Genomic DNA, 11,555 nt, shown 5'->3' on the forward strand with positions numbered 1-11,555 from the left:
AAAAAAAAAAACCTAAACCAAACATGCTCTTCGTAAGTTTCTACTTTGTTAATGGCTCTAATATTTTTCCCTCTTTTTTAACTATGTATTTCGTAGTTTCAGGGTGGATTTGATGGTGTCAGGCATCATCTTCCTTAGGGAAGCTAGTGAACTTGCTCTAGAAGCCGGCAAAGCCAAACATACCTTATGGACCAATATGTGCGTCTTCAACTTGTCTTGGAGCACATGGCTTACTCAAGGTAATTTCAACGTCACTTTCTTGGAGACATTTTATGGAGATTATATTTATCCTAGTGACTTGGTCAATTTAGAAACTTATCAAACAAATCATGAACTTAGTACTTGAAAAGCCATAATCTAGTGTTGTTACATGAAGTAGATTCTAGAGAGGTGATTCAATTTCTTCCAATATATTTTGCAGACGGCAATTGCTATTTAGATTTAACCGAGCACTTCTGGACTTGACAATTTTGAACTTATCTTCAAAGAAGTGAGGAAAGGGAATAAAGTTGGTCTGTAATTGTGGTACTCTGTAAAATTCTAATTTTGTATTGACTTTTCATTAGCAGTCAAATAATATTGTTTCCACACCCACTGAATATTACTCATTAGTTACAGGAGGAATTATGGAAAACTAGTTGAGATCATAGAAGGGAAAAAGGGCAAAAATCAGAGAAACTACCATGCTTGTAGATATATGGTATGTCTCCCTTTTCTTTTTGCACTTTGATAACAATTAATTAAAGTTTTTATGGCAACCAAGTTTTAGTCTACTTGTGCAGGCAGAAATCTGAGCAAGAGTATGAAGCAGCAAGGATGAAATTTAGCCTGGAGTTGTAATCTATTGACTCTATAACCAATTCAAAGCAGAGGTGAGCTTTTATTAGGCTACCTTATGCCTCACCAATGGAAAATCCCTTACTGTTGTATAAGTTGGCATACAGAGATGCAAAGAGCTCATGTAACAGCTTCCTTGGCTCTTTATGTCCTGCTTTTTCTGCTGCTAATATTACACATTTACCATACCCTGCGTTTGGGTTCATCAGGCTTCAGCACTAATCTGTCGATGTCAATCCCAGTGAATCTTAAATGCCTCCAAATGAGGCAAAAAGTGTCAATAGTGGCAGTATCAATGCTAGCATATATAAAAAAATATAAATAGGGTCACAAACTCCGACATTTTGAACCCCTTGTTGCTCCAGTTTGTGTGAATTGTTTGACCTAGGTGCCACAACCAAAGGAGCTGAATAACAAGTTTCCTAGTTTTAGTGTCAAATTTTTTATGTTAATAGTTACTCTGTTTTTCTTCTTGGCATTTTATATTTATTCACTACGATTGGGAATTTCTTATATGTGTTATGTCTTTTCTTTAACAGAAACAGGGGAAACAGAATAAAAAGGAAAGAAAGATAAATAAAATTTAAAATAAAATGTATTTATTTGTTTTCATAAACTTTTGAAATGATAGTGAACTATGCGGTACTTATAGGACTTTTCTTGCTGCCAAGCAGTGACATACAAAAGCTAAACATTTAAAATGTTTCATTTGACCTAGTAACTAAAATATTGCCACTACCTACATCTTGGGAGCTTAGTGACTGTTTAGCTTGATTTTTTTTTAACTTATTTACTTATTAAAAATAGAAGTCAATTCAAATAGGATTTTTGGCAAGAAATTTTTTTAAAAAAACAAAATTTAAAAAAAACCTTAAAGAAAAAATTTGAATATGAACTTTCACTTCTCTTCTTTTCAAAATACATCAGCTTTTCAAAAAATACTCATCTCTCTCTCAATCAATCTCCCTCTACTCTCCCTCCTTCTACAAATCACTTTTTTCTAACATAAATGACAATCTCCCTCTCTCTCTACAAAGACTACTAGAAAAAAAAAAAAAATCTAGCAACAGAATAACAAAATTTAAAGTTTTTTTGTTTTTACAAAAATTAAAAAGGAAAAAAAATCTAAAATTTAAAGCTGCATTTAGTAACTATTTAAAGATTTTTTTTTTTTCACAAAAAATGATTTTAATATCAAATACATCATTTTCTCTTTTTTTTTTTGTTGAGGAATTGAAGCATCATGGTCTGATTATTTGTTGGATTAATAAAAATCTAATACTATTACTAGTACACAAGTTTGAGCATTATTTCGTTTTTTTATGGATTTTTTTATTTTACCATCTAAAATCATATATAAACTCAAAACAAACTTATTCTGCTTTAATTTTTTAAATGTTTGAAAATGATATGAATACGCTTTATGATAATTTTAATCAAAATTAAAATTTATATTATTTATTTTACTAAACATCTTACCAAACAACTTTAATTTAATTTTAAAATATATTATTTTTCATAAAACCTTTGTAATAGTTTTAGATTAAAAAAAAGCTAAGCTAAACAGTTTCTTTGTATGTTTTAACTTTGTTAATGGCTCTAATATTTTTTCCCTTCTTTTTAACTATGTATTTCGTAGTTTCAGGTGGATTTGATGGTGTCAGGCATCATCTTCCTTAGGGAAGCTAGTGAATTTGCACTAAAAGCCGGTAAACCCAAAACATACCTCATGGAGCAATACGTGCATCTTCAGCTTGTCCTGGAGCCCACGGCTTACTCAAGGTAATGTCAACATCACTTTCTTGGAGACATTTTATCTTGGTGACTTTGTAAATTTGAAAACTTATCAAACAAATTATGAACTTAGTACTTGAAAAGCCATAATCTAGTGTTGTTACATGAAGCAGTTTCTAGAGAGGTGATTCAATTTCTTCCAATATATGTTGCATTAGGGAATTGCTATTTAGATTTAACCGTGCACTTCTGGACTTGACAATTTTGAACTTATCTTGAGCAAATTTAAGATTGCTTATCTTGAAAGAAGTGAGGAAAGGGAATAAAGTTGGTCAGTAATTATGGTACTCTGTAAAATTCTAATTTTGTATTGAATTTTCACTAGCAGTCAGATAAGATTGTTTCCACACCCACTGAATATTACCCATTAGTCACAGGAGGAATTGTGGAAAACTAGTGGATATCATAGAAGGGAAAAAGGGCAAAAATCAGAGAAACTACCATGCTTGTAGATATATGGTATGTCAATTGGAAAATCCTCCCTTTTCTTTTTGCACTTTGATAATAATTAATTAAAGTTTTTATGGTAACCAAGTTTTAGTCTAGTTGTACATGCAGAAATCTGAGTCCGGTTGTAATCTATTGAGACCAATTCAAAGCAGAGGTGAGCTTTTATTAGGCTACCTTATGCCTCACCAGTGAAAAATCCCTTACTGTTGTACAAGTTGGCATACAGAGATGCAAAGAGCTCATGTAACAGCTTCCTTGGCTCTTTATGTCCTGCTTTTTCTGCTGCTAATATTACACATTTACCATACCCTGCATTTTGGTTCTTCAGGCTTCAGCACTAATCTCTCTATGCCAATCCCAGTGAATCTTGAATGCCTCCAAATGAGGCAAAAAGTGTCAATAGTGGCAGCATCATGCTAACATATATCATTGCACCATGTCACCAGCGGAAGATCGATCAATGTCATTGATAGTCAAGATTTTACTTTTCTAACACTACAAATCAGTTGAGTAAGAAACAACTGACTAGAAAATTTGCTCCATTTAGCATTGCTCTCTGCAAAGAACTTGTTTGAATTCATCAATAGTATCACGACTAATAGATTCACACCCATCCCCTAATAAATTTCGTAGATAGACTTTGTAATGTGTCATAAACTAGTTGAGCTTTCAGTTTTCTTCTTTCTTTTCATGATTATGCTATATAAAGTTTGCATCCTATGGTATTGGAAATTTGGAAGGGTTAATTTTCTTGTGCATTTTGAGTTGAGATTAGAGATATATAATGGATTCAAGCTAAATGTTAATCTCTTTTTCCTACTCTTCCTCCTATCTCCATTATCTTCTTATTTGGCAAATAAAGAGATCTAACAAAGTTCAATACAAGAAATAAACTGAAAATTTTGATGGCTATCCTCTGATGGATGTTAAGCCATAAGCTACCCCGCATTGCAGCATGAGCGGGCCTTAAATCTTCTTTTCTAGCTAATAGCAATCTAACTTCTCTTTCACTTGACTGTGGCCAAGCTCAGAACTTCTGCAAATGAAAACACCTTTTTCCTTTATTAGATATGCTTATAAATGTCAACATGATGTCATAGCCTTGTCCTTTATTAGATATTCACTACGATTTGGAATTTCTTATGTGTGTTATGTCTTTTTTTTAACACTGCTTCCGCTTCCAAAGTGTTAAATGGTAAGGCAAACTTCTTCAAACAGTTCGTGCATTTAGTTTCATAGAACTGCTTTTTTCTTTTAATTCCTTCTGTGCTTCGAGGTTTTTTTGGCTGTTTTTGAATGGGACTGAGCTGATGGAGGCTTTTATAATAATAAACCTATTGAGGAGATGAAAGATAATGTGACAGGGGATTCTGTCAACAAGAAGCTTTGCATGCTTGCCACAGTGTCAATATTGTTGCTGATGCTCTTATCTCTGATTTCAATGCCATGGTTGTCAATCTCATTGCACCCCCTCTAGGCTGTAAGTGCCTCTCTCTGTTTGAATGATGCTTGTGTTTCTGATTCCATTTTTTTGTTGTTTGAGCTTGAGATTTCCTTTTGCAAGACAGTTCCCAAATTTTGTGTTTGAATTTGGAATTTGGACCTCTGGATTCTTAGAAAATATTTTATAAAACAGTGTCTAACCGTATACAATGAATAATGAGATAGCTTAATAGGGGATTCTTAGAAAAGTAAAGTTTTAGAAATATTTATTATTATTGTCAGAAAGGGCAGGAAAGCGGCACAGAATCAGAGAATAGGAATATTCTTATTTCACAAAAGTAGGGAAAAGCCTTTACAAGGTTTATATACAAAGATTCAGTATAAAGCTAAAAAGGAAAAACAAGTCATTAAAGCATAACTAACTAATCAGTACATTAACTAATTTTTGAAATAAAACGGTGCAGCTTTGATTTCTTCTCCTTTTATTGAAACGTTGCCTACAGGTCTTCTCTTCTTCCTTTCTACCCCATTTTTATTGAAACGGTGCGTTGGGGTCTTCTCCTTGTGACTGTCTTCTTTTCAACCCGATCACCTCTGCTCAGGTCAGTCACTTATTCAGCTTTTCAATTCTTCAAGTGTAAGTTCAATAATTATTGCCATCAAATATCTGAAAGAGATTTGATTTTTACTTCTTTTTTATAGCTCCTGAGAAAGGGAAATGAGTGCGAAAAGTAAAATCACCTCGAGATATTTGCAGAACTCGAGGTCTTTCAATTGAGAAGGTAGGCAGCACCTCACTTCAGTTCCCTTTCTATATGTACCTGTTAATTAAATTTTAATTTTAATTTCAATATATAACATTTCTTGGGATGTAGATTGAATTCTGCTTTGGGTTTGTAGGGATCATTTGCGTGTTCTTTGCTGCCACTGCAACCACTGCTGCTGCTACTTTTGCTTTTTTTCATAGGTTACTCAGGTCTCTCTTATTTTCCTATGTAATGTAAATATACGTAATTGATTTCTTTACATCACAAGTCCTAGAAGAGTCTGGTCTAAAATGTAACCACAACACTGTTTTGATGATGGCTGGCAGGTTCATTTACCCCCAGAGATAGGGCGTGCCTCTTTCAGCTGAACACTGTTAAGGACCCTAGTGTCAAGAGATTGAGGAGGATGGCAATCATGTTCTATATTTATGTCAAATGTTCTTGCAGTTCCGGTGCAAGTTACTTCCTCCCATGATGCTATTTTGGTCTCATCCCTTTTGCATCAAATTCCTCTTGCAATGCTTGTGAGACTTTTCTGGATTGCTCTGGTGGTTTGCTGTCCATATATTCTGCTGCCTCTCCATGGCTAGTAAGATATGAGTCTGGCTTTAATGAGAAAAAGTGGTGGGCTGATGAGATTATTTTTCTTTGTAAGCTTTGTTCTCTGCATTGGGTTAGAGCTTGGGCTGATGGCATCTTGTTTTTGGACTAAGATTCTGTGGCTTTAAGGAGACTTGGTGAAGTCTTTGAAGCATGTTGCCCTGTCAAATTTATCACCTGTTGATTGTCAGTGGCATCCAGAAGAAGTGAATGGTTATCTATCACCTCTGCAAGCAGCTGGATTTCCAGTTCTCTTTCTCCCATTTGTATTTTTTCCTTCCCCTAAAAAGTTGCCAAGATAGGCCTTGGGTTTCTTCCTATGTATTTCAACTGTTTGTTCATTCATAGCTCCCTGTGTATCACAACTTGTCCTGAAAATTTTAATTTAGTATTTCAATGAATGATGTGGCTTACTCATAAAGTCAAATTCAAACTTCCTTAATATAAATTCGGCATCTACCAGTCAACTATCTTATAACATTCTAGTGTTTGGTCACTATTATAGTTCGACGAGACTATAAAAAAAATCTTAGTAAGTTCTTATTACGATTAAATTCAAGTTTATTGAATGTTTCTAATCAAAATTTTTATAAATGATTGTAATTGAATGTCTCATGAATCAAGGTAAAATTAATTACTAAGTAATTTTAATTCAATTTTTTGATAGTTTTAATAGCTAAGCTATACCTTGCACTTTTCATTAACACTTGCCAACACATTTATTATAATTCTATTAATTAGGTACTTGTTTATTGCCAAATATTTCTTCTATAAGGTTTGCTTGTGCACTCCATTGATATTTTTTTTTTGGAATTTAAAATATATTCTTTTACATTGTCTAACAATTCAACTGTCATATTTTTTTACAAAAATAAACACCAATAAAGTAGTTGTTCATTATTTCTATACCATTTGTAATACTCGTCAAATAGTTGAAATCAAATAAAGTCATATTATTCTTTAAAATTTTTCTTCATTTGTCTCATTTTTATTTATCTCCATTTAACTTTCACAAAATATAAAAAAAAATTATTTTGATGTATTTATATTAAATTTTTTATTTTTTTACATAAATTGAGGTTTCATGGTTTTTAATATACAAAATACAAAAAGATCATGAAAAATAATTTTTGAATATAAAAGAAATTAAAATTAATAAGGAAGTCATTGAGCCTAAGATACCTGTCTCATCTAAGCATTTCATGCATGAATGCTTTTCATTTTTTAATGAAAAGTAGTAATACAATATTTACATTTCTCTACAACTATTACATAAATAAGCCAATATTTTCATTGGCAGAAATATTACATTTGGATATTTTTCTACATTCGATGCATTGGCAGTATTTTTTTTTTAACGTTATAAGTAAGTTTAAAGGGTTGACATGTATTCATTTAGGTATATTTTAAAAGAAAATAATGAATTGTTTAATTCTTAAATAAACATATAAAAATTTTAATCTCACTTGTGGAATTAAAAGAATTTACTATCAATATACAAAATAATAATCTATTTTTTCATAAAACTAAGCAAACTCATCACTTTAATTTTTTCATTCTCTTTTTTTTTTTTGCTATATTTTTATACTTGTAGGGTTACTCACATTTTTCAAGTAATTAAATTTATTTATCATATGAATAATTTTTAAAAAAATTTATTAGAAAATAAAAATAACTAGGGTTTGGGGAAGTAAGGGGCAAACGGCACTGTTTAGGAGAGATAACAACGTAAAAAAATATAATAAGGTTTAAGTTATCCTATGGATGATACCCAGAATGTATCCAAATTTGAGTTAGATATTAAAACTTTATCCAAACTTGCTACATAATCAAATATAGGGTACTCAAACTTTATGTTATCAAGTCGGATATCCGTAGATCTATTGTATAACAATTTCTTTAGGAAACTATTGATTGCCTGTACTTATACCAAAAGGAATGAACAAGTTATTTTACTATAAATAACAATAGGACCACTATAGCAAAAAAAGAGAATTGCAAGTAAATGAAAAATTTTCTACACACTAACTTTAAAGTTTTTAGTTAACAAATTAAAAAATTGTCTTATGATTGATTAGAGTATGTTTATTGAAATCAATAAATTGTTATAATAATTAAATAAATATGCTATATATAAAATAATAATTTGGCCAAAGAAAAGAGGACATACTATTAAATCAAAATTTGAACCAACATGAACCCACCACCACTAGCTTGTTTAGTGCCCATTTCCTTTATTTTCCATGAAGAAGAATTAATCAGCCAAGTAACGATAAAAAAAAGAAAGATATTTAAAGAAATTTTGATAAAACAGAATAAATTACAAATATAATTTTGTTTTGTTGAAGTATTTTGAAGCACAAAATTGAGAAAGACCAATAATTAAATAAGCTTTGATTGATTTATTTGATAATAACGAAATCTGTGAATACCAAAAGGCTGAAATTAAGTAAGGAAATGCTTCATTTTAAAGAGAGAGTAAGGAAAGAAGAAGCAAGTAAAACCATGGAAAGATGCAGTAAAATTAAGAGAGCAATGAATGAAGGGATTAATGAATACTTCGGCACGCACCTAAGGACATGTGAATTTGTTTAATAAATTTTAAATTGTTTCCAAAGGGAGAGGAATAGTTGTGATCAAAGTATTGGAACACGTGGCCGTACTGGTTCTTTAACTTGGTTTTGCCTTTATTCATGGCAGAAACAAACAGAAGTACTACAGTACCCTAAATAGTCCAATAACCAAATTATTACTACTCACTAGAATTGAACCCCTACTTTGCGTTGCGGCAAAATGAAAGAATATTTATTTCGTTGGATAGAAAACTTTTGAGTTAGAATTGTTTGTCTTAAATTATGTGTTTGTAAAAATATCTATACACAAAAATTATTGTAAAGGTAACCACAAAGTGAATAATTGTTACATGGTTGTTCACAATTTTATGTATTAATTTTCAACTAACTCACAAAAAGTTAATGCTTATGAAAAAAATTAAGATAAAATATAAATTGTTATGAATCAGAATTATATTGTGTTGTTACTATAAAAGCTATTAAAGTAATTTCGTAACTTAAGTAGTTTCTATTAAATTTAATAGAGTAGTAGAGTATACTGATTTGATCAATATATTCCCAACATTACTGTTATATATTAACTTAATTAAGAATAAAGTAACCTATTTTTCATAAAAAAACCAACAAATTCGAACAAAATTGAATAAATATCTAAATAAGATACATACAAAAAAATAAACTGAAAAAAAATAACAAATTTTTTGTGCTCAAATACAAAGATAAGAAACAAACATAAGGAGGCAGAAAAGAAATTAATTAAAAAATACCAAGCAACTCCATATCAGATTCAATTTTGTAGCTTTCATGTGCTCTTATGAATAAATTTTTTACAAACTATTTATAGAAATAATTACATAGTTGTCATATTAAAGAGACTAATAAGGATAGCAGCACACCGATAAATAGTTTGTGATTCTTTTATGCTAGCTGCTTTGACCTGAGCATGTGAAAGAAGAAAAAAAATATTAATGGCAGAAAGAAGGAGAAACTAAAGAGAGGTTTGCACATGATATTCATTAAATTAAGATGTTGTATAAATATTTTTTTACAATCAATAATCCATGGATTATAATATAAAACTTCAATGAACGCAAATAAAAGGTCATAAAATAACTAAATGATTATGAATGAGTAACAAATAAGGAACCAAAACAAATTGAAAATTACAATCAGATAAGGCAAGCAAAAATAATAGAAAGGAAAGAAACAGAGAAAAAACAATTGTTACAAAGACAAAAAATCAAAACTTGATGATAAATAAAAACAATGAAATCAGAAACATGTGATCATAAAAATATTACCATAGATTGTGACAATCCTTGTCTTCGGACGTGTAACTTGGTAGTTAATAGAAACTTCTAATTAAGAGGAGTGGGATAAAGATTAAAGAGAAATATTTTAATCACCTTTACTTGGACTTCTTTTTGGGTGTTCTTACTTCGCACTAAACTATTTCCTTTAATGCTTCGCCAGTCTTTGCCCATCACCAAGAAATCATTTGGAACATCAAATTAAAAATGCTGATAAATGTAAATGTCAACAAAAAAAAATAAAAAATGACTAAAACAAATGTAAATAGGTTTGTCACTTAGGCAAGCAGCAAATAAATAATTTGACTGCGCAAAGATGTATAGAAACACATAAGTTGAAGTTAAAAACCTTTGCCTGAATTAATTGTACATCCTTCACCACAAACTCTGCAGCTTTGTTATGATCCTCTCTTTGAAGGACAGAATATACATCGTTGACTAGAGCCTCCTCAAAGTTTAAGCCACAAAAGTTGTCAAATCAATATCTCCATAAGAAAGATAGATCTTCAAGGGATTGATCCAAATGGAATTACTTATAATAAGTATAAATAAAATAAATAATTAACATCTATTTAAATTGTTCAGTAATTCATATTTAACGTTCTTACGTTCATGATCGCATCAATAAACAACCAATGAAAAATCATAAGAATTTATTCTCAACAGATTAAAGATGAAAAAAAAAACATCAAATGGCTCATTCATCCACCACAACTAAGAGATATGGCTATCACTATAACACAAAAGCACAACTATACAAATAAATAATGGAATGAAGGAAAAATTATTTTTTAAAAATACCCTATATGAAATGGGAGTAATCAAATTTCTTTTTATATATTTAATGGAGTTAAGAAACAACAATGAAAGCCGAAAAGAAAAAAAAAGGGGACAAAACAAAACTGGGAAAAGATAGATAGTAGTCAAAAATGAAAAGAAAACCCTTGAGAAGAAAAACGCAAAATCAAAGTAGAGAAAGACACAAAACACAGAAAATAAGAAAGCAAACTAGCCAAACTCAAAGGGAGAAATCAGCAAAAACAGAGCATACAAATCAAAAAATGAAGGACACAAACTCGAAAGAACAGAAAGTATGGCCTTAGAGTAACCAAAATAAATAAAGACAAACTCCTCACCCAAATTTGAAAATCAAGTCAGACGTGAAACGAAAGCATGAAAAGCAAGTTAAGCACGTCATTCCATTAAAATCACACACGTGTTTTGTCTGAAAAAATACGCAGTTCGAGACACCAAACACATCACAACACCAACTTGGCTCCTCCAACCTTCACGTGGTAAAACTTGGGGACCTGTTGGAGCATGAAAGCATTTTACACAATACCAAGGACTTGGATGAAAATGCGTTCAATGGATTGACGGGGGTAAAGATTTTTTTTTTAAATGTTGCTTTAATTTAATTATGTGTTAATTGACTCTTCTCTAAATTGACTTACTCATTATGGATTTATAAATTAAAAATGTGAACATTATCTGAGTTGACACGTGGATAAATAAGGAAGCCCTTTTGGGGCTTCGTTTTACTTACGTTATAGATACTTGTGAATGCCGTTGATGCCTTGTCACTATGAAGAAGGTAACACATGTATAGCTAGATCTAAGAATAGTACTAGCCTATCTATTCCCCGGTTGTTTATCACGCAAAGGGCGAAGAATCTTTCAAAGTTCGATAAGTACTTTATTGAAAGTACGAATTTGCTTTTGATGACTCCGTGCCAGCTTTTTCCTTGTCTTTTTCCCACACTGCCGCTGGCCTCCAACAA

General features: G+C 31.1%; 2 long non-coding RNA genes across 2 annotated transcripts; one reads left to right on the forward strand and one right to left on the reverse strand.

The window, feature by feature from the left end:
* LOC18594448 lies at positions 4,253–6,284 on the forward strand. The gene is made up of 5 exons (XR_001928828.1): positions 4,253–4,561; positions 5,028–5,126; positions 5,227–5,306; positions 5,425–5,500; positions 5,618–6,284. It is a non-coding gene; the product is annotated as an uncharacterized LOC18594448 (long non-coding RNA).
* On the reverse strand, positions 9,217–10,891 carry LOC18594449. Its single transcript, XR_001928816.1, has 3 exons — positions 10,124–10,891; positions 9,871–9,984; positions 9,217–9,401 (listed from the first exon to the last, which is right to left on the reverse strand). It is a non-coding gene; the product is annotated as an uncharacterized LOC18594449 (long non-coding RNA).

This window comes from Theobroma cacao, chromosome 7 (genome assembly GCF_000208745.1).
Source record: "Theobroma cacao cultivar B97-61/B2 chromosome 7, Criollo_cocoa_genome_V2, whole genome shotgun sequence".
Taxonomy (NCBI): domain Eukaryota; kingdom Viridiplantae; phylum Streptophyta; class Magnoliopsida; order Malvales; family Malvaceae; genus Theobroma; species Theobroma cacao.